We start from the raw sequence: 26,498 nt of genomic DNA on the forward strand, positions 1-26,498 counted from the left end.
GTGAAATATTTTCAGATTAATTTGTTGAGAAGTCTGAGTTTGCTTTACATCCACACCTTTTTAAACAAAACTGAGAAACAGGTTATCTTCCTCTTTCCCCTTCTCTAATCCTAAAGCAGAATCCTCTTGGCAAGTGGGCAGAGTAAATTCATAGTTTCTTGACCTGGACAAGTTTTTTATGAATATGAGAGAAATGGATGTTCCTGGGCTCTGACTTGAATGGTCTGGACCTCAGTTTTCAATTATTGGAGTCATCCTCCCCAGGGAGGCCACTAGGCTACACTGGGTATAAAATTTTATGAAGCAAGAAAGATGAAGAGGGGATTCATTGTTAATGCATGCCTACAAGAGACAAAGTGGTGTCATTAAAACTGAAGTTTTTAGAGTCATAATTTCTCAGGGCTCATTCATGTTAAAACCAACATTTTCACTTGAGCTTATTTCTTGCTCACCTAATTGGAGGTCCCTTGTCAGGATCTGTTTCTGAAGCATCCGTGGTGCAGTGAAAATGATGTTGGAGACTGGATGACTGGGCTATATTAACATTCTTATGAAATTCATTTAATTTTTATTAAAGTAAGCCACTCAGGCAAATCTCTCTTTCTTTTTACATTAGCATTTCATTAAGAACATATCAAGATTAAATAGCATATACATATTTGTAAAAAGGATAATTAACTTAAAACATTTCAAGCTGTGTGTGTGCGTGTGTGTGCGCGTGTTTGTGTGCTGGATTTATATTAAATTATAGAGACATGGACAAAAATCATTTAATTTTAAAAGCAGATATTCAGTGTGGTTCGTCCCCAAAGGACAATTGCCCAGTTTATTCTTTTCATGTTAATATTTCTTCATACTCAGTCTTACTTAGTACACAGTGCCCAGTTCTGAAGGGAGAGATTTCTTGTGGCTTTATCAGGCATGTCTGTGTTTTGTCAACTGACATTAAAACCAAGAGTTATAAAATGCCATTTTTGGGTCCCACCTGACAACACTATCCTCATTCAATAGAAATGTCATAATATTCAACTAAGGTTTGCTAGCATTTAGATGTTGGAGACAAGATTTCAAATTTGATATAGGTACCAAGGACCATTAATAGCACTGAAAACAGGGGTACTTGGATAGCTCAGTTGATTAAGCATCTGCATTTGGCTCCGGTCATTATCTCAAGAGTCCTGGGATCAAGCTCCATGTCAGGCTCCCTGCACAGTGGGGAGCCTGCTTTTCTCTCACCTCCTGCTGGTGCTCTCTCTTACTCTCACTCTCTCTCTCTCTCTCACTAAGTCACTTTCTCAAATAAATAAATAAATAAAATCTTTAAAAAATAAATAAAAGCACTGAAAATAAGACCTTATTTTGCCAACTTTACTGTATGGAGTTGGAAATCTCTTAGAGCCCATCTGATTCCTGATTCTCTAGAGAAAGCCATTTAATTGCCTCATTGGCTCCAAAGAAAGAAGCAAACTAGGGTTCTGCATATTGACTATGTCTCACTGTATTCATTTCTTACACTGCATAGCCATTATCACAACTTAGAACAACCCATTTATTATCTCACAATTTCTGTAGGCCCGAATTCCAGGCAAGCTCAACAGGGTCTTCTGCTTGGGGTCTCACCAGGCCAAAATTACATGACTGTAGAGCTAGTCTTTCTAGAGCATCTGCACAAGAATTTGCTTTCATGCTAACGTATGTTGTAGGCAGAGTGCAGCTCCTTGTACAGGTTAAACTAAAGTCCTCACTACCTCACTCTTTGTCAGTTGGGTGCACAGGGGTACCAGGGTGGGGCTTTCCTCTGCTCCTTAAAGCCAGTTGCATTTATTCTAATACTATTCTTTTTGTCTTGAAAGCCAGCATGGTCAAGCTCTTTTAACATTTCACATCTCCCTGACTTCCCCTTCTGCCTCCACATTTAAGGGCTAGTGTGATTAGATTAGATCTACTTGGACAATCTCCCTTTTGTCTTATAAGTAAAGGGTACTCAAGGGATGATAGATTAGAAAAATAAAAAGCATTAGTCAGGTATTACTTAACCAAATTTTCTGCATGATTTTTACCCTAGACATACTCAAATATCCATTTTATCAGAATATACAAAGGTTAAGAACATAGGCTTGGAATTAAGGCCTGGGTTCAAGTTCAAGCTTAATTATTTAATAATTGTATGATTTCTGAGCCTCAGTATTCTTCATCGCTAAAATAAATATTATTATATTCCCTATTCTATAGGATTTTGAATTGATTGCCTGACGTAAAGCATGGCAGTTAATACAGTAACTGACGTATAGGAAGCACTCAAGAAATGATTCTCACACACTGTAAAGTCTTGCCAACATAGAAAACGTTTATTCAGCCGTTACCCCTAGTATATTCCACTCCAACCCTATTGTTTACTTGTTTCTTCCCTAAAATCTTAAATGTTCCTATCCTAAATGCCCTCAGTCCTAAAATTCCTGAAGTATTTCTATGGAGTATACACCTCTGGAACTTTCCAAGAATGACAGAACGTCTACTTCAGTCCTCCGCATCTGTTCACAGCCTGTGTCATTTGTGATAAAACAGCATTTATGCCTTGCCAAACCCATTCAAAATTTCCACGTTCCAAATTTTCCTGAATCCAAATTAGGATATCTTTATTATGCTAAATCTTTAGTGTTGGGCATTTGATAACTCACCTATCAATACAACAATTGTCTATAAACTTCTATGTAGTAGCAACTAAAATCAAGTTCAACAGAGAGTTGAATCTGGAAGGTTTTATTTACAGATTTTTTTTTCCCTTCCCACAGGAATGGAAGGAAATCCACCCAGCATCATTTACTCACCTTCCATTCATTTCATCTCTGAATTTAGACAAGTAAGAGAAGAAAATGCCATCAACCTTAATGTGCTGTAAATCTTGATTTTAAAATTCTGACTCCTGACCTCATGGGGATCATTTATTCAGCACCAGAGATCTCTCATCTTCTCTATAAATTTTCTTCTTCCTGATCACTGATCACTGTTCACTTTTACTCCTGTGAGTCACAATTACATTTCCTATTGCTGCCCTGATTATACTGAGTATTTTAAGCTACCAATTTAATTCAAATGTTTATTAAACTCTTCCTGGGGAAAGAAAATTAAATTATTTTAGTAAAACTAAACCTTTATTAGTACACCAGTAAGCATGTCATGTTTATTAGAGCTCAGAGATTTCAACAAATACCTTTTAACTAAACTTGTTGTGTAGCTGTCCCATAGCAATTTTGTTATATTCAGTGGTAATCAATAATTAGGCACCTAAATGAACTGGGATGAGCACTAGTGAAAGAAAGGTGCTTTAACTGTGTGGAAATACTGACAATGAGGTAAGAAAATATGTAAATAGACATGAAAATAATGTTTACTTTCAGTAATCTCAGCCATGGCCATGGATTTAAATACCACCCATATGCCAATAACTCCCAAATTCATATCACTTGCCAAGACTTTTCTGAGCTTCCAGCTACTTGAAATCTCTTTAATGTCTTGTAAGCATCTCAAGTTTTATGTACAAGTAATAACATTTGAATATTTCTTTCAGAAAGTATTCATCTCTAGTTTTTCTCATCTCAAAAAAAAAAAAAAAAGCAAATACCCATCAACTTAATGACTTGACTGAAAATCCTGTGAATTTTCCCTGATTTCTATTTTTCTATGGTTTCTAACATTCAGTCAAGTGCTATTGACTTAACCTTGAAAGGATATCCTGAAATTAATGGAATAAATAGACTCCCTCCTTTTACCCCTGTTACTACAGTCAGTCCTGCAAGAGCATTCCAGGGTGATCCTTATAAAACATAATTAGGTGGTACTAAATCATAATCTTCAATGCATTATAACAGATTTCAAATAAAGCCTCAATCTTCAACAGTAGCCTATGAGGCATTGTAAGATCTAGCCTTCTGTTATGCCACTACCTCTCTTGTTCCTTATCTTTAGCCCATTGTCCTTCCTTCTGGGCCTCAAAGACAAGCCCATTTCTATGCTGTGGCCTTTGTTCTAGTTCCTTCCCATTCCTGGAAGGTTCTGCTTTCAAATCATTTCCTGGCTGGCCCTTCATGTTTTTAAGATCTTAGCTCAACTATATCTCTAAGGACAGGGAGGTCTCCCATAAATATTCAATAAATAGTGCCTCCTAAGCCATTCTCTTCATATCACTCTGTGATTACACTCATTTTTACCTGATATTTAACTGCTTTTTAATCATTCATTTTTCGGCACCCAGTCCTTCCCTGCCAGCAATAGAAAAATGAGCTCCATTATTCTACATCATCAAGGACTTAATAAAAACAAAAGCAAAAAACTTTCCTCCTTAGTATAACCATTATCTATAACAGAGACAATAAATCTTTTTCTAATTTATAAAATATAATTATTTCAAAAGTTCCACTTCTTCTTCTTCTTTTTTTTTTTTTTTAAGTCAGCTCTATGCCCAATGTGGAGTTCAAACTCACAATCCTGAGATCAAGAGTCACAAGTTTTACCTACTGAGCAAGCTAGACACCCCAACTTCCATTTTCTAACTCTTAATTTAAACTTGAAAAAAAAAAAAATGGTCACCTAAATCCAAAAGCTACGAAAGGTAATTGAATGTTACATTCCTCTTTGTAGAAATTTTCAGTCATGAGTTAAAATAAAGTTAGATTCTTTAGCTCTGTATTCAAAGCTTTTTTATGATTTCTGTTCAACCTACACTATTTCTTTCCACTTCCCTTATGTTACCTGTATTCTATTCAAGCTAAACTATTTCATATTCTCCCAGCTGTTCTCCTGTGCTGTTCTATGTGCAGACATTTGTTATTACTGGTCTCTTTTCCTGGAATGCCCTTCTCTCTTTAGTCTCCTTCTTGATGTTATCAACCTTCATAAAAATTCCACGGCCTCCTAAATAGACTGAACTTTTTCATCTTGGTAAACTCATTCTTCTGGGCCTCAGTTGCCTCCTCTTTGAATTAAGAGATTGAAATCTAGTCTACTCTTAATAAGTCAGTTATATATATGCTGGTTGAACTGAAAGACTCTATTTTGAGCCATTGTATTTGACTCATTATACAATGATATTTTAAAGCAATTATTGTTGAACATCACAACTATATAGAATTTATAAAGTATGGGGGACACGAACCATGAAAGATGGTGGACTCTGAGAAACAAACTGCGGGTTTTGGAGGTGAGGGGGTTGGGATTTGGATGAGCCTGGTGGTGGGTATTATGGAGAGCATGTATTGCATGGAGCACTGGGTGTGGTGCATAAACAATGAATTTTGGAACAATAAAAAGAAATAAAATAAAATGGAAAAAAAGAAATATATGAAGTATGTGTTTTTCACAGTTTCAAGGACACAACAATTATATACTTTCTAAAAAGATCTTAAAGTTAGAAAGTAAAGTTAAAAAAAAAAAACAATAAACCAACATTAGAACAGCACTGCTAAAGGATATTTTAGTCAGGATACATTATTTGTAGTTTGAGTATGTTATATTTGTAAATTATCCTCAAAAAGGAAAAAATGGTTGATTTTTAAATAGCAAAATAACAACAATGAAAGTCATATTCTTGAAATTCTTTCAGCTTTATTGCACGTAAATGAAGAATACCTAAGCCATTTATCTTGTGTAGCATATGCTGTTAATTTTTCTTATCACACTATTTATTTAATAATAATGATAGAATTTGATTGTTTTGTGAAAAATAACCTGCAGTAATTTAAAAAATCATTTAAAACATTGTTTTTAACCTCTAAATTTCTCTCTAGGAAACTACAGGAGTCACCATATTGTATATCTTTATTTTTGTTGAAGATAATATGAAGAAAACTTCTGAAAAGATACAGCTTTATTCTGGAAACTAACAACAAATACAAAATAAAATGTAAAAATATATACCATTTGTAGTGAGACAACAATAGCACAAACCTGGGAATAAAAGTAACAAATGATGTGAAAGAGTTCTATATAGAAACCCATAAAGCTGTCAGTTCTATAAAATGTGAGATTATCAGATTAGTTAGTTAGAAGACAATATTTGAATTTGATACTTTCCCCCCAAATTTAGATTTAGCTCAATTTTAATCAAAATCCAGAAGGTAAATTGGGGAACTTGACAAGACAAACCTTAAGTTTATTTTGAAATATAAGTGACCAAGAAGAGCCAAAATAGTCTTTGAGAAAAAGGATAAGATGAGAAGACTTGCTTTACTGAATGTCAAGACTAATTATAAAACTACAACAAACATGACAATATGGCATTGGCATAAGAACAGAAAGCTAGACAAATGGTGCAAAATAAAGAGCTCAGATACAAACTCACTTATCTGTGGACCCTTGAATGTATTACTGCAGTGTGATAGTAAAGTAATAGTGTTCTGAATAAAGGTTGCTGAAAAATTACCAATGTGGGAACAAAATGAAACTTAATGCTGCTGCAGATTTTTGAAAAAACATTAAATTATAGTGAGTTTTCTAAATATGTCTAAAATAATGTTGAAGCAAAAAACAATATGAATTTTATGAGACTTAGTAAAATCTAAATATATTTTTGACTTCAGGATAGACAAAGATACAAAGAGAATTTTGAAACTTAATGGGAAAAATTATAAGCTGGACTATATAAAAATTAAGAATTGGAATTCTTCCACAGTCCCTGCTAAGAAAATGAAAATGCAAGCCACAGAGTGGAAGAAATTCTTTGAAACAAATAGAGCTCATAGACTGCATGTGTGTGTGCACGCACGCACACACGGGTGTGTATTCTATGTTTCTAATTTATGTGTATATGTATCACATAAATCAGCTTAAAATAAAGAAAACCTAGTAAATAAATAGATAAGATTCAAACAGGCATTTCATAAAAATGTACATTTGTGATTGTAGCTATGAAAACAATGTTTGTAATGACATATACTGGAAGCAACACAAAAGGTCATTAGCAAGGGAATGGATAAATGGAATATTCACATATAGATATAATACATCAATGTAAGAGGGTGAACTACAGCTAGATGTAACAATATAGATAACTCTAAGAAATATTTTTGGTGAAAAAAAGAAAAACAAAACACATCCAAGAACTACATTTTAAAAATTTAAAACAATCAAATTAAATAATGTGGTTTTCAGTTACATGCATAGCATATAGGTAAATTGACTCTTCAAGAATAATAAAAAGTCACAATTTTTTATTTATACCAATTATTTCGGTGTAAATCTCCCCACCATGGCTGATTTTCTTGTAAGTGACCTTACAGATATGAGTGAGAAATTGGAAAAAAATGCAATCAGCTCTTTAGAGCCAATGCTCTGATATACCATTTAGAGCCAATGCTCAAATATACCACTGCATTTATAGCTGGTAAGATAAATATAATTTTTTTAAGTTTTAAACCTTTTCAAAAAATTTTTAAAAGATTTTATATACATATGAAATGAACACAGGGCAAGGATTTTACTTACCTCATTAATGAAGGAGAGAATATGGGTTCAGATAGCCGACATGGGTCAACTGAAAATTAGAAGAATGATTTGCCATGAAAGGCATTCTGAAATACTTTATCCAGAGGGGGGGGGGGATGATTAATGACCTAAAGAACAATATATAACCTTTGGGGTTATTTTTCTACTAGACAGAAATATTTGCAATTCTATTGGATAAAACCTACAAATTAACATGTAATTTATGACTGTGTGAGCCTTTATTTAATAGCAACATCAACCACAGGTACATTATTCTAGATCACTAAATAATTTGTTGTGGAAGTTTCAGTATAAATTTGAAAGGATACACTGTCCACACTTTTTCTTTACTTCCAAGCTGTAAATATTTTCTTTTTCTTAGTGACCACACCAATTTGATTATAAATAATCTAGAATGATTATTCTTGATCACAAAAATGAGAGTCTCAATTGGCTTAATTATTTATATAGGGCTATGAGAAGGGGTCATTCTCCTTGCCTATAGAGTACTGAGCATGTTCTAAAGCAAGAAAATTAAATTTTTTCTCAAATTTTCATTAAGAAATCTCATATTGGGTAATGTAAAAGCCTCTGTTATTATTTCTTTCATCTTGAGGCTAATAAAGCAAAGAAAGTCTTTCCACTAGATTTCTTCTAAAATTCTTTCTGACTTCAGTGAATTTCATTCTTCTGTTTTCAACTAAAATTATCAAACTAGTGTGATTTGTCCAAGGATTCTTCTTAGTAATACAAACTTGCAATCTTCTATAGCTTCTGGGCTAGCAGTTCCTGGGAATTTCTCTCACTATCTCTCTCTCTGAAGAGACTAAGACAGTAGTAGTTCTCAAATTTTGGTTTCAAGAGCCTTTTACAACTCCTAAAAGTTTCTGAAGATATCAAAGCATTTTTTGAGATTTTATTTCTCCATGTTTACTATATTAGACATTTTAGATGATAATTTTTAATATTTATTTATTAATTCATTTAAAAATAGCAATAATAAATTCACAGCTAGATCCACTCCCTTCAGCTAAACTGTACTATGCTTTGGATTATTTTATTTCAATGGTCACAAGAATCCAACGTTTTTGCAGTTTCTTTGTCATCTTCCTATTTTTTCTTGAATTTAATGGCTAATTTCTATTAACATATTATAAAGGACACTGATTATTTAATCTACTCTTCAAAAGAAAAGATTTTATTTATTTGTCAGAGAGTGAAAGGGAGAGAGATAGGGAACACAAGCAAGGGGTGTGGCAAGCAGAGGAAAAAGCAGTTTCCCTGTTGAGCAATGAGCCTGATGCAGGACTTGATCCCAGGACCCTATGAAAATAGTGATTACCCTAGGGGAAAAATAAATAGATAATTGCATATTGAAGTTTTCTGGGATGCTTAGTAATGTTCTGTTCCTCAATCTCAGTGCTACTTACAGGTATATTGTTACAAATCCATTCTTCCACTTAGGGTTTGTGTACATTTCTATATGTAGGTTATACTTCAACAAAAATGTCAAAAAGGCAGAAAAAAAAATCTTCAACAGTTTCCCAAAATCATCCACCAATACCTTTCCCAAAATTGCAATATGGTCTAGGAATAACCTCATTTTCAATATGGTGTGTCAAGGGGGAAAGTAATTTCTACAAAAGAATTGATACAGATTGGGCTCTGACCTCCAGGTTCTACCCTGTTGTTCTTTTCTGAGGTGAAACTATATCACCTCACTCTCTAAGTGCTCCAACCAAAAGACATAGGGTGAAAGAATGGATTAAAAAAAAAAAAAAAAAAAGACCTATCTATATGCTACTTATAAGAGACTCATTTTAAAAGACACCTACAGATGGAAAGCAAGGGGATGGAAAAATATTTATGATGCAAATGGATGTCAAAAGATAGCTGGAGTAGCAATACTTATTTAAAACAAAATAGGCTTTAAAACAAAGACTGTAAAAAGAGACAAGGAAGAACACATATAATAATAAGGGGGACAAGCCAGAAGGAAGATAGAACAATTATAAATAGTTATGCACCCCACATGATAGCACTCAAATGCATAAAACAGTTAATAATAAACATAAAGGAACTAACTGATAATAATACAATAATAGTAGGGGACTTTAACACCCACTTGCAACAATAAATCATTTAAATAGAAAATTAACAAGGAAACAATGGCTTTGAATGACATACTAGAACAGATGGATTTAACAGATAAAGTCAGAAGATTCTATCCAAAAACAGCAGAATACACGTTCTTTTCAAGTGCAAATGGAACACTCTCCAGAATAGATCACATATTAGTCCACAAAACAAACCATGACAAATTCAAAATTGAGGTCATACCATGCATCTTTTCTGGCCACAACTTTGTGAAACTAGAAATCAACCACAAGAAAAAATCTGGGAAGACCACAAATATGTGGAAATTAAATAACATACTCCTATTCCGTGAATGAGTCAACCAGGGGGAAAAAAAATTAATAACAAAAAAAAAACTAAAAAGTACATAGAAACAAATGAAATGAAAACACATAGCTCCAAACCTTTGGAAGACAGTAAAAGCAATTCTAAGGGGAAAGTTTATAGCAGTACAGGCTTACTCAAGAAGAAAGAAAAGTCTCCAACAACCTAACCTCAACCTAAAAGATCTAAAAAAAGAAAAATAAACAAAACCTAAAACCAGCAGAAGTAAGGAAATAATAAAGATTAGAGCAGAAATAAGTGATATAGAAATGAAAAGGTACATTAGAACAGATCAATGAAACCAGGAACTGGTTCTTTGAAAAAATCAACAAAACCTCTAGAGAGACTTATCAACAACAACAACAAAAAAAAAAAAAAAAAAAAAAGAAAGAAAGAATTCAAATAAAATCACAAATGAGAGAGGAGAAATAATAACAATACCACAGAAATGCAAATAATCATAATAGAATTCTATGAAAAACTATGTGCCAACAAATGGACGTACTAGAAAAAATGGATAAATCCCTAGAAATATATAACCTGCCCGAACAAAAGCAGGAAGAAAGAGAAAACTGAAGGGACCAATCAGCAGCAAAGAAACTGAATCAATAACCAAAAAATTTCCAGCAAATAAAAGTCAAGGGACAGATAGTGTCACAAGCAAATTTTACCAAATATTTAAAGAAGTGTTAATACCTATTCTTCTCAAACTATTCCCAAAAGACAAAAAAGGAAAGAAAACTTCCAAATTCTTCCTATGAGGCCAGCAGTACCCTAATAGCAAAACCAGAAAAATATCACAAAAAAGAGAACTATAAGCCAATATCCCTGATGTAAAAATCCTCAGCAAAATGCTAGTAAACTTAATCCAACAATATATTTTTAAAAAGCATTCATGATGATCAAGTGGGATTTATTCCAGAGTAGTTCAGTATTCACAAAACTATCAGTGTGATCCATGACATCGATAAGAGAAAAGATCAGAACCATCTGATCATTTCAATAGATGAAGAAAAAGCATCTGACAAAAGTACAACATTCATTCATGATAAAAAACCCTCAACAAAGTAGGGTTAGAAGGAACAATTCTCAACATAATAAAGGACTTCCATGAAAAACCCACAGCTAACCTTATTCTTAGTGGGGAAAAACTTAGACCTTTTCCCCCTAAGGTCAGGAAAAAGACAAGTATGTCCACTATCACCACTTTTATTCAACATAGTACTGGTAGTCCTAGCCTCAGCAGTCAGACAACAAAAAGAAATAAACTGCATCCAAATCAGTAAGAAAGTAGTAAAACTTCTACTATTTACAGATGACATGATACTCTATATAGAAAACCTGAAATACACCACCAAAAAACTATTAGAACTGATACACAAATTCAGGAAAGTCACAAAACACAAAATCAATGTACAGAAAGAAATCTGTTGTTCTTCTAAATGATACTAATGAAGCAGCAGAAAGATAAATTTATAACTGTACCATTTATAATTGCACCAGAAATAAGGAACCTAGAAGTAAACCTAACCAAAAAGATGAAATACCTGTCTCTAAAACTATGCAACACTGATGAAAGAAATTGAAGAGGACATAACAAAAAAAAAAAAAAAAAAAAGAAGAAGAAGCACATTACATGCTCATGTATTGGAAGAAAAAACATTTTTAAAAATGTCTATACTACCCAAAGCAATCTACACATTTAATGTAATCCCTATCAAAACACCAACAGCATTTTTCACAGAACTAGAACAAACAATCTTAAAATTTGTATGGAACCACAAAAGACCCAGAATAGCTAAAGCAATCTTGAAAGAGAAAGGCAATGCGAAAGCCCTCAAAATTCTGGACTTGGTATTTTGCAAAGCCACAGTAATCAAGACAGTATGGTGCTGGCACCCAAATAGACGTATGAATGGAAAAAAAATAGGAAACTGGGGTGCCTGGGTGACTGTTGGTAGAGTCTGCCTTCAGCTCAGGTCACAGTCCCAGGGTCCTGGGATTAAGGCCCACGTTGGGCTCCCTATTTAGCAGTAAGCCGGTTTCTCCCTCTCTCTTGCCTGCCACTCCCCCTGTTGTGCTCATTCTCTCTCTTTGTCAGATAAATGAGTATTATCTTAAATAAAATAAAATTTTAAAAGAATAGGAAATCCAGAAATAAATCCTCAATTATTGATCAATTAATCTTCAACAAAGCAGAGAAAGAATATCCAATGAGGAAAAATGCTCTTCAACAAACAGTGTTGGGAGAAGTGGAAAACAACAAGCAAAAGAATGAAACTGGACCTCTTTCTTATACCATACACAGAAAAAAAAAAAAAAAAATTGAGTACAGGCAGTAATTTCTCTGACATCAGCTGTTGCAACTTTTTTCCTACATAAGTCCCCTGAGGCAAGAGAAACAAAAGCAAAAATACACTGTGAATACATTAAGATAAAAAATTTCTTGACAGTGAAGGAAACAGCTAAACTAAAAGGCAACCTATGGAATGGGAGAAGATATTTGCAAATGACATTATCTGATAAAGAGTTAGTATCCAAAATATATAAAGAACTTATAAAACTCAACACCCACCCAAATAATCCAATTAAAAACTGGGCACAAGATGTGAACAGAGACTTCTCCAAAGAAGACATCCAGATGGCCAGCAGACCCAAGAAAAGATACTCAATATCACTCACCATCAGGGAAATGCAAATCAAAACTACAATGCAATATCACCTAACACCTGTCTGAATGGCTAAAATCAATAACACAAGAAACAACAGGTGTTGGTGAGAATGTAGAGAAAGGGGAACCTTGTTTCACTGTTGGGGAAAATGCAAATGGGTGCAGTCACTGTGGAAAACACTATGGAGGTTCCTCAAAAAGTTGAAAGTAGCGGTGCCTTGGTGGCTCAGTCAATTAAGTGTCTTAGCTTAGGTCATGATCTCAGGGTCCTGGAATGGAACCGGGTGTCAGGCTCCCTGCTCAGTAGGAACTTGGCTTCCCCTTCTCGCTCTGCCCCTCCATACCACTCACGTGGTCTCTCTCTCAAATAAATAAGTAAAATCTTTAAAAAAATAAAAAAAACAGAACTATCTTAAGATTTAGCAATCACACTACCAGATATTTACCCAAAGAATACAAAAACAATAATTCAAAGGGATACATGTCCCTTTATGTTTATAGCAGGGTTATTTACAATAGCCCAAATATGGAAGCAGCCCACTGAATATATATGGAATGTGTACACACACACACACACAACACATACTGGAATATTGTTCAGCCATAAATAAGAATGAAATCTTGCCATTTATAAGAGTATGGGTGGAGCTAAAGAGTATAATGCTAAGCAAAAGAAGTTAGTCAGAGAAAGACAAATACCATATGACTTCACTTACATATGGAATTTAAGAAACAAGTAGAGAGAGAGAGAGAGAGAGAAACCAAGAGATAGACTCTTAACTATAGTGAACAAACTGATGGCTACCACAGGGGAAGTGAGTGGGGGGATGGGTGAAAGAAGTGACAGTGATTAAGGAGTACGTTTAATCATGGTGAGCACCAGGTGATATATGGAAGTGTTGAATCACTACATTGTACACCTAAAAGTAATATAACACTGTATGTTAACTAACTGGAATTGAAATAAAAACCTAAAAAAAATAAACCTTTAAGTGCTTCTTTGGTTAATTGCCAGACAACACACACATAGACTCGTGCATACAAATACACACACATCACAGACACCACAGTAACACCCATTTCTAAGGATATAAAATTATTTTCAGACTCAGTGATGTTTAAGTCCATATTAATAAAGAATTACCATTTTCCTAAAGCAATAATCTATAGAGATATTACATGTCTGAAATGAAGATACTCTTATATTATGCAAAGCAATTTTAACCTTCATTATAGCTATATCTTGTTTCCTCAAACTATACCCATAGACATAATTGTCCATAATAGAGTGAAATTATTGAAATTTCTCCCCCCAAAAGCCATTTGCTTCTGATTATTCAGGTTATACAAGAAACCAGCTAAAGAAGAAGTTAAAGAGTTTTTAGTTTTTCACTTACTCAAGATGGAAATAACTAGGCAATGTAACCCTCACTATGCCCCAGATATGCGTTCATAAAACAACTACCTTCACATTACAGCACCCGTCACCTGATCATAGATGAAGAAAATCCCATGGAATACCTATGCCCTCCCAGCCAGCAGAAACCTTCAAATGTCATAGAATATGTTTGGGAGATGAGAATTAAATTTATTTTAAAGAGAACATTACAAATTAATGAAAAATATTATTCTAAAATATAATATTTTAGAATATTATAGAAAAGTGTCTGGAAAAATTGAGGTTGGATCTTTATTTTATATCATAGACCCACTAAACTCCATGCCATCCAATAAATTTAAAAGATATATGTGAAAAGTAGTTATCTTAAGATAGCAAAAAGCAATATAGACACATGTTAAAGGATGATGCTCAATAGAAAAATAATGAGAGATGAATAGGGTGACATACTTAAGTAAACATTTTATAAAATTTTAAACTCTGGAACACTTACAAAGAACATTAAAAGATTAAAAAAACAAAAATTTTGAAGTGATTATTATCATAGTTAATCTCTTTAATATACAAACTTATTACATATTAATGTAATAATATATAAACTTATTACTAAACTTATTACAATATACAGCAATAAACAACAGAAATAGATGTAAGATAATGAGCATTTTTATAGAAATGTTTTACTTTAGCACTGATACAATTATTTAATTTGAAATAACTAAATTCTATTTTCTGCTAAGACAGATTTTTAGGACTAAAACTCATTGCAGGAATGGGAATAGTGTGATCAGAAATTATCGCTGCTAATGAAAGGCAAAATTGTGCTACAGGTCTAGAAATAATTGGGGGAATCTATAGAGAGAACAAAAATATTTTCTACCCTCTGCGCCAGAACTAAATTCCTCAAAACTCCATTCTGAAAAAAATTCGTAAGTATAGCAATATAGGTAAGAGGATATGTAGTATAAAACTGTTTATAGTCGAGAGAAGGATAAACCTACAAAACAATAGGAATGATTGCTCAGTAACTTATGTTTCCCAATGTTATAGAATGTTATTCATCAAATATACTATAATTTTGAAGAATATTTAATATAGCCTAATGTTCAAACAAGTAATGAATTAAAAACAGCAATGTATTTGCAGGATGACAGGTTAATGCCAACTATATAAACCACCTATATGATAACTTATTATTCTCTATTCATCTATTATCTACCAGTGTAATAAAAAAGTTTTTAGTGTAACAAGATGTAAATATCTGGATGTCGAAATTATCAGTGATTTTGTCTTCTTTTTTATATTCTTGTATTTTCCAGAATTTCTTAGGGAGCACTCAATTCTTTTAAAGTTGGAATAAAATGTTATGTTATTATAATGGAAATAAATGGCCTTAAAACTCTTGAAATTTTTCACTTTGGCCTTTCTATCTTATTGTATCTGTCTTTCTGTATCTTTGTACAAAGTAGCCAGGAACTAAAGCACAGATAAGCCCAATATGTATGAAAGGACAGTGTTTTGTTATTCACTCCCTAGATCATATTGGGCTATTCCTCATTACATTCCACAAACAATTATGTATTTAAATGTATAAAATTTCAGCAAGAGGCTTTACTCTTTCCAAGTCTGTCTGCAGCTGATAAATCATTTACTTCTTCTTCTTTTTTTTTTTTTTAATTTATTTGACAGACAGAGATCACAAGTAGGTGGAGATGCAGGCAGAGAGAGAGGAGGAAGCAGGCTCCCCGCTGAGCAGAGGGCCGGATGCCAGGCTCCATCCCAGGACCCTGAGATCATGACCCGAGCTGAAGGCAGAGGCTTTAACCCATTGAGCCATCCAGGTGTTCTGATAAATCATTTTCTCAAAGGATATAGTTTTTCTGCAGATTTCTGTTGCCAAGGTCTTCATAAAACCTAACAGAATTTACATTTAACCACATGGATTTGCATCTTCCCCAAAGTAGCTGGAAGAATTACTCAAAGGTGAACAAATTAAGTTTAAATAGTTCTTAGTAACTAAATATAATGTTAAAATTATAGAGATATTGAAACTTTTTAATAGATTTCCAGTCTAGAACCTTGTGGCATCTGATTACCTTTCCTTTCCTCCTTCCAAGTCAAAATTCAAGTCTATTTTACTGTTACGTAGCTAGTAATATAAGATAAATACCTTATTTTTATCTTAAGTCAATAGACTATGTTCATTGCCTTCATGAACTTCAGTATCTAGACTCATCAACATCAGCATCAGAAAGAAATACCAGATTCCAGATCAGTATTTTAAGTGGCCTTTTGTTTATGTGAAAATCATTTACTGAAGCCTAGCCAATCAAAATAGAAAGAAATTGGATGCACACCAGGATGGAGTATTTCTGCCAATGTTTCCTTTCTGTAAATAACACTAAAAAAAGATACAGACAAAAATATCTCCAGAATCTGCTTAGATCTTCAAATCAAGGGTCACCTGGAAACTGTTCCCTCACATAGATAATTGTCAGAATCTGTATACTTTGTATACTTATTAGAGAACTTTCCAAACAACTAGATTTCATTTTGCAAGTGAACTCAGAAGGGCATCTGTCAGCTTTACAGTAGTACTGAGCAGGACTCTCACCTCTGAATTGTCATAATCCATCTATATGACCTGTGTCCACAGTGTCTTCTCTGTCAAGAATGATCTTTTTTCTTTCTGCTTTGTGATCAGTTTCCAAAACATACCCCACAAGCCACCCTTTTGTATTCAGATACACATCCCTTCCTCTGAGCTAAGCACTGTATCTCTTTTGAATTCAATTATATACCTGATTTCTGAAACTTCATTATTAAATAATGGCTATCTTTGGTGCAAAGCCCCAATCATCTTATTTGTACCCAAATTCCAATTTAGTAATTATATGTCTGTATCATATAATTAAAATCATTCATTGGTTATTTCATTCATTCACAAATATTTATGAGTACAATTCACATGTTAAAGTATCCATGCTATCTAGATAGTACCATGATGAACAAAGAAGATAAGGTGTCTACTCTCATAGAATTTATATTTTGGTGGAGGAATTTAATTAAATTTAAACTATCCATCTAGTGATAATGTGCTGCACGTAAATGCAAATAAATGACATAGTAGAGAGTGTATAGTAATTAATTATGACTGATCAGAAAAGGCCTCTCTCTAAAGAGATGATATTTAAGCTAATATTTTAATGCTAAGGAAGAAATAACCGGAGAAGATCCCTAAAGAGAGCATCCCAGGCAGAAGAAACAGCTAATGGAAAAACACAATATATTAACACACCTAATCAAGGAATCAAAAGAGAGCTAACATAGTTAACAAAGGAGAAAATTAAAATAAGGAGAGATAGATCATGTGATGATGATATATGATATGACATATGATATATGATATGATATGATGTCAGGGAGGTAGAAAGACCCCAGATCACATATGATTTTGAAGACTTAAAAACAGACTGAGTGTTAAAATACAATGGAGAGTCATCAGGGATTTTTAAACAAGAGAATATTATATGATCTTTTTTACATGTTAAGAGATAATTCTGGTGACTTTTAACAGACCAGGTTAGAGACCAGCTGGGATGTTACAGTATTGGTACAGGGAGCAGATCCCACTGATCTGGATTGGGGTGTCAAGGAGGGAAATAGACATAATGGGACAATAACAGGATGTATTTGGGAAGTAGAATGTGTAACATTTGGTAGTGGATTTAGATGTGTTAAATGAGGAAAAGAAGAAAGGAGAATGATATTGAGACCTATCTAGATCAATAGGGTGGGACATTGCATTTGATTAAGTTAAAGAAGAGTGGGGGGAAAGATGGAGTTTTTCTTGAAGGAAGGTCAAGGAGTAGGAATTAAGAGGAATCCTTTGGATATTCTACATTTGAAATTCTTGCTATTCTAATACTTTTTTTACTGGATTCCTTAGACATTTCTATGTATAAATTATGCCATCTACAAGTATAGCTTCACTCTTCCTTTCCTATCTGGGTTCATTTTTTTTTTTTTAACTCTTTCCTAATTGTTCTGCATCGAACTTCCAGGATAATACTGAAAAGATTTCGTGAGAAGGTACATTCTTAATCTAATCCTAATTGTAGGGGAATGCTTTCAGTTTTTACCATTACAGATGACGTTGTTTCTGTTTTTTATAGATTTTTTAAAATTTATTTTTTGTTTATTTTCAGCAAAACAGTATTCATTATTTTTGTACCACATCCAGTGCTCCATGCAATCCGTGCCCTCTCTAATACACACACCTGGTTTCCCCAACCTCCCACCACCCCCCCACCACTTCAAACCCCTCAGATTGTTTTTCAGAGATGTTTTTGATCAGGCTGAGGAAATTTCCTTCTATTCCCAAATTGTCAAGTGTTTTTCTTATTAGAGGTACTGACTTTTATCTGTTTTTTCCTTCATCTACTAAGATTTACCATGTGGCATATATCTTTTATTCTCTCAATATAATGTAATACCTTATTAATACCTTAATTATCATACATTGTACTAATCCTGAGTTCCTGGAGTTAATCCTACTTGACCATGGTATAGAATCCTTCTATATATTGCTGGATCCAGTTTGCTAGGACTCTGTTGAGTACTTTTGTATCTTCAATTATAAAAATATTGGTCTCTCATTTTCTATTCATGTGATATCTTTGGTTCTGGCAAGAGAATATACTGACCTTATAAAATGACTTGAAAACTGTTCCATTCTCTTATAAGAGTTTGTGGGGGAGGAAATGGTATTAAGTTTTGTTTAGATGTTTGGTAGAATTCATTCATAAAGCCAACTGGATGTGGCCTTTCTGTGTATGTGTGTGTGTGTGTGTGGTGTTTTGATTACTTTTCCAATACTTTGACTTGTTAAACAACTACTTTTTATTTACTTGCTATAAATAAATTACTTATTACATATTATTTAATGGCTTCTGTCCATTTCACTGAAATTACCGAATTTGTCAGTTTATAGTTTACATTAGTTTCCTAGAGTTATATAATAGATTAGCAGATAAACTTTGTGTCTTAAAACAAAACAAATTTATTCTCTCCTTGTTCTGGAGGGCAGACATCAAAAATCAAGGTGTCAACAGGGCTGTACTCACTCCACAGGCTCCAGGGGCCCCCTTTGCAAGGGTAGTTATTGAGGTCAGTTTGTTTGGTTGTTTGCCTTTTTTTTATTCATTCATTCATTCAGAGCACCTAGAAGCTTTTTCTAAGCTACTTCTAAGCTACTTTTTTTCTTTATTATCTCTGATAAACTAGGTGGTCTATACAGTTTTGCTCTCAAAGAGCTACCAATCTCCTCTTAGTTGCTTACAACAAAATCTCCATTATTCTCAAGATTATCATTAGTCTCAAACTTTGTCTATACCCTGTTTCAAATAAAAGCCATTCCTTTGGGAATATCTTCAGAGCTCTTTCTTCTTAAGATCTAACTCTCCCTGTGGGCAAAATCTCTGAGGGATGGTTTAGGGGCTTGAGACAAGGGCAGTGACTCACTTCTCCCAGAATATAACACCTCCTTTTTGAGTAAAACACTGGTTGATGGCAGTAGCCTCCAGTCTCCTCACTGGCTATCCAAGTGTGAACACTTCATCCTATAAACAAACTGGGGTAAGGGCATTCAAGGCCATAGTGTTTACAGCATGCTACACCACTATTGAGACTTCAGACTATGAGTGGGGGCTGGGTAGGGAAAAAGACCTGACCATTCTGGCCATAGTTATTTTGAATTTGACCTCTCGAATGTGGAAGTGAGGCAGAATGGGTGAGAGGATTGAGAAATGCTGCTGTCTTGCCTCTTTCTGGAAAATACCATAGACTTGACTATAAGCTGAAGAGGGAGTGGGAGCCACGTCTTCTTGGCCACACCTGCTGCCATGGGGCTTCATCCCACCTACCTGGGATGAAGTAGACAGGCAAGAGTTTACAGCACAAATGCCACAGATTCTTACTATTATTATTACTGAAATTTAGCAGAATTTCCTGAAAAAAAAAAAAAGTCTTTATTTGCTGTGATAGCTTAGGACACTTTTCACAGACTTTAAATAGTTGTTTGCTTTATATAATTTTTTTCCAGTGATGGTTATTTCACTTATAGGGGAGTGGGTCTGCAGAGACCCTCATGCCACCAATCTAGAAGTGACTCTTGTGAATGACTTAATATCTTTAAGATAAAATTCTCAAAAGAATTGCCAAAAAGAAAAAATCAACTGTGTAAATTCAAAAAATGTGGTTGGCTTAATTCAATTAATCATAAATTAGGCATCATTTCATCTAGCAAATAGAAAGTTCCAAAGAGCTGTACAAAATGGATGACTTTCATAGGCAGAAGGAGGAAGAATAAGGAAGTTATTTGAAGAGAGTAGATTGTTACAAACAAGGTCACCGTTCTTTGGGGGACAGCAGAGGTCCACTGAGACAATTACCTCCTTAGTGCTGACCAGGAAATTCTAGCCTGACTAGTTAAGATTATGATCCTGGGAGAGACTGAAACTGAATTTAGATTAGGTATTAAGTCTCAGTTTGGTGACCCGAGCTTAGCACAAGTGACTCCATTTCAGGCCTATAGTCTCTTTTTTAAGCAGAAAGTAAGTGTATAAGTCCTCATTTTAAGCAAGATGAGTAATGACAGGCCTCATAAAAGGGAAGGGAATGAGAAGGAGTTTGAAGAGGACAGGAATAAAACAGAGCAAAGAATGGCTATAAATTATTTTTTAACAGATGGAGATCTCAAAATCACTCTCTTTAGAAAATGTTTTTTCTATCAAAAAAAATGAGCGTATGCATACTCACCCAAAATTTGTATGTCTTGCAGATAATTATGAAAACAGAGAAAGCTCTCTATAGAGACTATGTGTTAGAAACTTCCATATTAGACTATTACACCCTTAAGGGAAGAGAAGATATCTTATTATTTCGTTTATATTTGTATTTATTATATTACAAGTACTGTTCCTAGCACAGAGTACTTAATAAAATTGGATGAAAGGATAAGTGAATGAACACAAAAACCAGAAGGGGAAAAAAAAAAAAAGAAAGTGGATGACAGATTTTCAGAAATGTATTGTCTCATTGAGGGGAAATCTGTCTACATTGAAAATTAGAAACAACTGTGACTAAACAAATAACGAACTGATCCATATGGGATAAAGCAATAAAATTCCTTAAGTTGAATTTGGACATATCAAGAAAGTTACGACACAAAGGAAAGGATTGTCTAAGTTATTATTTAGTTTTGGCCTCATATAGAGAGGTTAGTATTTTATTTTCAGATGAAAAAATAAAAATAAATTTATCCCAAAATTAAAATTTCAACATAATCAACTGCTGTCTGTTTAATATGGGTCTTCATTTGAAATGGAGAGCACAAACCAGTGAAGAACCAGCACCGCGTGGGTGGAAGTGTGTAATAAGATAAAGGAAAAATGAGAGGATATGAGAAATGATGTGAGAATACAAAATTAATCATAGATTAACCAGCCAGAGAGAGACCATTTTAAAGTGCAGACTTCCTCTTGACAGTGGCCTTTTAGTCTTTGACTAGTGGCCTTTAGAAACCCATTGAAGTTTAACACATCATCTGAAGGGGAAAAGGACCTTTTATTCCTTGTTACTTATTTTACCTTCACATCTCACCACTCTCACATATGTAATAGCTGGAGTATGATGGTACCATGCAAGGTTTCCAGCAGCCATGTATTTATCATTTGTGGGCAGACACAGAAGGATTATTGAAGAACCATTACAAAATTTTATAGCATTGTGTATTATGAGAACCAAAACAGGGAAATGCGGACTTCTTTTTACTAAGATTTCTTTTTTGTGACCATGTTTAAAACAAAGAAGTGTTCATAGAGAACACATGACTGGAAACATGAATTATTTAAAAATGAAGGCCTTATAAGCAGACTAGACTTGTATTTACCATTTAAAATGGCACCACAATGTGGCAAGACATGAACACAGATTATGATTCACTGGGCTCATTAAATATGCATAAAATGTGAACTGCTTTATATATGTGCATTTCCTTACTTAAAAGAATCTCATTTGGTGGTAAACTGGGAAGTTGTAATGCAGTGATTAAAAGTTCATATATTCAAGACAGAAAATGATGAAGTCTATGGGGACAAGGAACATTTCTTATTCATCTCATTCTAAGCGTCAAGCAAAGATCAGGAAAAATGTGGCACTAAATAATTCAGTCATTACTTTAATCATTTATTCATTTAACAAATATTACATTTCTACTATGGCAGATCTTTTACATGTGGGGGAGGAGAGAGAACATAAAGATAAAAAATTATATTCTGGTGAAGAGAACAGTTTTCACTGTATGAATGAATACACCAACCTTGGTAAATTCATCTCAAGAAGAGGAAGAAAATAAGATTCACAAAAAGATTTGGAAATGATCTTTTTCATTGCATGCATATTATAAGAACTTTAGATTCGTAGAACATTTATATAATCAATACTTTAGAATTACAGGTCATTATCTTACCTCACAATGCTCCAAGAATGTAATGATATTAATCATTTCATAAATAAGTAAAGCTCAAAGTGAAGCTCATAACTATTATGGGTAGAGTGGGAACTTGAAACTAGCTTCTGGTGGTTTCTTTTGTTCTCCTTTGCGGCAGGGATTATGTCTTCTCTATTGCTTACATGGAGCCTTTCAGGGCTATATCCTCATCAAGCACCTTTCAGGAAAACCAGTCCAGTGGAAAAATATATTTCACTTAGATTTGAAAGATTTCAGGCTCTATCTAGCATTCTGCTGACTAGCAGCTTGCCCATGGTCCTACATGTTAATGTTTAGTTTCTTCACTTCTGTGGAAACTTCTACCATATTTTACCCCACTACCTTCAATGGTCAGTTTTCTGGCATAGAGAGAAAAAGTAAATTTTACTTTAATTTCTCCTTGAGCTGTCAATCCATGTTTCTTCTGGTGTTCTGCTTATTACTCACTGCTATCAAAGTCTTAAGGAAGAATTTCCTTACAATCAAGGTCTTGTCTGTAACTCTTGGTCACTGTTTCCTCAACAGGACACAGAACTCTTCTGACCAGTGCCACTGGAAGATTTACAATAGGTTGAGGCACACTTATTTATTGTCCTATATCTTTATTTTCCATGACACTATTATATAAAACATACAGGTATGTAAAACTTAACTAAAGGTTTGAGAAAAGGAAATGTAATTATAGTGCAGGAGGAGAACACTTAGAGATGTGTGCCACATAATGATTTTCTTAGAGAACAAGGGTACATATTCAAGAGGTTAAGCTTTAAGGAGACAGGTGAGGGAGAAGGCCATTTTATAGAAAAAGGATATTTTTATACTAATTTATTGCATTCAGATCTTTTTCTGTCTTCAAAAATTGATCTAACCTCTGCTATTTTACTAACCTCCATACCCTGAGAAATGTGCCTCATGCCAAGCTCCATATTTCTCCTCTTTTCATCAATTGAGATTAACCCACTATGGCTGTGTCAGAAGAGCTTCAGAAGGATAATCAGAGCTTTCCATTTGAGAGAAAATTATATTAATTACATTCTGAGTAGTACAGGGAAATATCTATTCTACCTTTATTGGTAATGAAAATGGTATAAATTGTCCTTGTACCTAGAAATTTTTGATTTTAGAATTTTTTACTTCACCCCCTTACATGGTACTTTTTATACTCTTATCATCCCATACTTATCACCAAATTGTACTTTCCACAGAAATTTATTTTCCTAGCTATTCTTGGAGTCCACTAGGCCAATTCTGCATCTTTCAAACAATAAGAGCCAAGTGTCTTCTCCTTCTGGTCTTCCCTTGGAAATTTCCAAGACATATACTTTGTCAAAGTACTTGTTTCTTTGCTGTCCCAACATTCTACCAAGTGCTCTTCACCATCCTTCATGGTTGTACTAGTCAACAGCATTGGAATTGCAAGTTCATGCCATTTGATCATCATCTAAATTCTTATCTCTTTTTCCTCAAGATCATCACCTGCACTTCCGCTGAGTGTCAGCTGCAAGTCCTTAGGCACCTTGTTGGTGATACTGAATCTACCAATCATATATTTCAAGGTATATACTCCTTGTGCAATAAGTATTTGTATCTTGGTGATTTCCTGACTCCAGTTATCTAGGGGTCACTTTTTCCCTCCCCAGGTAGTATGATGATTTCTCTCTTATTTTGCCCATAACACAATGGTATATGTTCTAATATCAATATATTTTGGGTTTCTGTCCTTGCCTCTTGGTGGTGGGGAGCGCCTACCATATTTATTTGGATCCCTGTTAATAAAGATATTTTCTCTTTCATCTTTGATCATCCCAACCTCTATTTAAGCTTTAGGGGTAATGGGCAGGAAAGCTTTATGTTATAACAAAGGTCACTGTTCCATTGTTATGCTCTTGTGAAAATATAACCAAAGTATATAAATAAATCCAAGAGGTAGGCAGGATGATTTGAAGTCCACAAGAGGAAAACCAAGGGAAGTGTCCTTAGTTTATTTCTAATTAATTAAAAGTCTCAGATAGAGGAGTTTCAGGTTAACTTAAGGGTTCTTTTTATCTAGAAGAAATGCCAATTATTTTTCTTCAGTAAAGCAGATAACCACAAGATTATCTTTTATTGTTGTGAGATATTGATGGCTTTTCTATATAAACGAATAATGTTTTAATATTACTTTTTTTTAAAAAAATTTCACTATAAATCCCCTACTCAAGTGCTGTGTGGATAAGTTTTAACATCTCCTTACTGCTCTCATTAATTTATGAGTTAAATAAAATCTATGACACCAGTTATTTTTTAATGTACCTTTAAGTCGTGATTTTAACTTTTAGGAAATTTTACTCAAAACTTCTGCTACCACTGAAGTATATTCACTTCAGAATATTTTAGTTCATTCTTGTGTGACTTCTCTTGATTCTGCCATTCTGATTTCTACTAGTATTTTTGAAATGGAAGATTCTACATTTAATGGACCTTACAAATTTCCATTCACTGCACCTATTTCCCAGATCCTGGTCCCACTAAATGTGTCTCTTTATCAGATGAAAGAGGAAGATGTACAACTAGAAAATAATCACTGGTTGAAAATATCATGAACATATAAAAGATAATTCTGAATTCTATGAAGGTCATGTCTTTTTACAGTAAGGACCTAAACATGCCGTTGAGATAGTTAGTTTTGTGCAGCTCAAAATATTTTAAGAGAAAAGCTTATTGATCTGATCGACCGAAGTTCCCCAAATTAATATAAATTACTTTATGGAATTATAAGTTTGGAGCTAAGAAACACAAGAGGCAGCCACTTGACCAGATTCGTATTGAAGGTACAGCATATCGAAAATTTCAATTTAATATAATAGATCACGCTGTCACTGGGTGTTATGTATATCAGCATTCAGTTTAAGTTGTTATACCAGGAAAACCAAAAATAATTAAACACTAGAAACTAATTTCTTCTGATATTTACACTTGGAATTCTAAAGCTCTAGCTCCAGTAACATATGGATCCTTGTTTCTGTATTTTTTTTCATGTTTAAAATGAGAAAAAATATATATAATGGGCTGAATCTCTTCTACAATGTCAAAATTCTCTGTGACCGATGGTAGAAAAGTAAATGATACAATAACATCAAAGTATGAATGTGACACCTCCGAAAATTGCTCAATACCCCTGTTCTAAACCCAAATACCCTCTAGACTTCCCAGTCCTGCATTACCACAACCACTCCCACCCTTCAGGATGCACAGTTGATAGTGCCTGAGAGCTTTTTAGGGGTTAACTCCCATCCTCTCATACTTACTTCTCTTTTTTGTTGTTTCTGGTAAACACAGTGGGTTTACACATGCAATGTGATATTCAGTTTCCTCTTTAAATAAATTTAAAATTAAAAGGAAACTCATAAAGAAAACCTTGGAGTAAAGAACAATTCAAGTGATATATGGTTAGAACAAAAGTTGAAACTCAAATGAGTGCACAAAAGTAATCTTGGGCCTTTGCAAAAACCAAAGATTGACGTTTAGGGAATCTAAAATAAGGATAACTCTTCACTGTATTACTTTAAGACTTTTTTCAGTAAAGTCCATGGAAGGATTAGTGAGCAGTCTAGTCAATGAAAATTATACCTTGGCTCTAGATTAGACAAACCACAATTGATATACCATCTCTGTCTAAGAAAACTTTGGTCTCAGGGTCCTCATTAGGAAATAGGAATCTTACCTCATTAGACCAATTTATGAATTAAATGGCATAACACATAGGGGCTACTCATTTATTTCCGCTTGACTTTCTCTAAATGAGGATATCATCTGCTTCTTTTCTTTTTTTTTTTTTTACGATTTTATTTATTTGTTTGAGAGAGAGACAGAGCAAATATGAGTAAGGGGGAGAGGGAGAAGAAGTCCAATGCAGGGCTTGATCCCAGGACCTTAGGATCATAGTCTGAGCTGAAGAC

At 34.0% G+C, this 26,498-nt stretch overlaps 1 pseudogene; it reads left to right on the forward strand.

Annotated features, from left to right (window-relative positions):
- Positions 1 to 19,577: 19,577 nt before the first annotated feature.
- Positions 19,578 to 26,498, forward strand: part of LOC131839370 (AP-5 complex subunit mu-1-like) — a 56,624-nt pseudogene continuing 49,703 nt past the window's right edge.

The sequence above is a fragment of the Mustela lutreola genome, chromosome 1, assembly GCF_030435805.1.
Source record: "Mustela lutreola isolate mMusLut2 chromosome 1, mMusLut2.pri, whole genome shotgun sequence".
NCBI classification, from domain to species: domain Eukaryota; kingdom Metazoa; phylum Chordata; class Mammalia; order Carnivora; family Mustelidae; genus Mustela; species Mustela lutreola.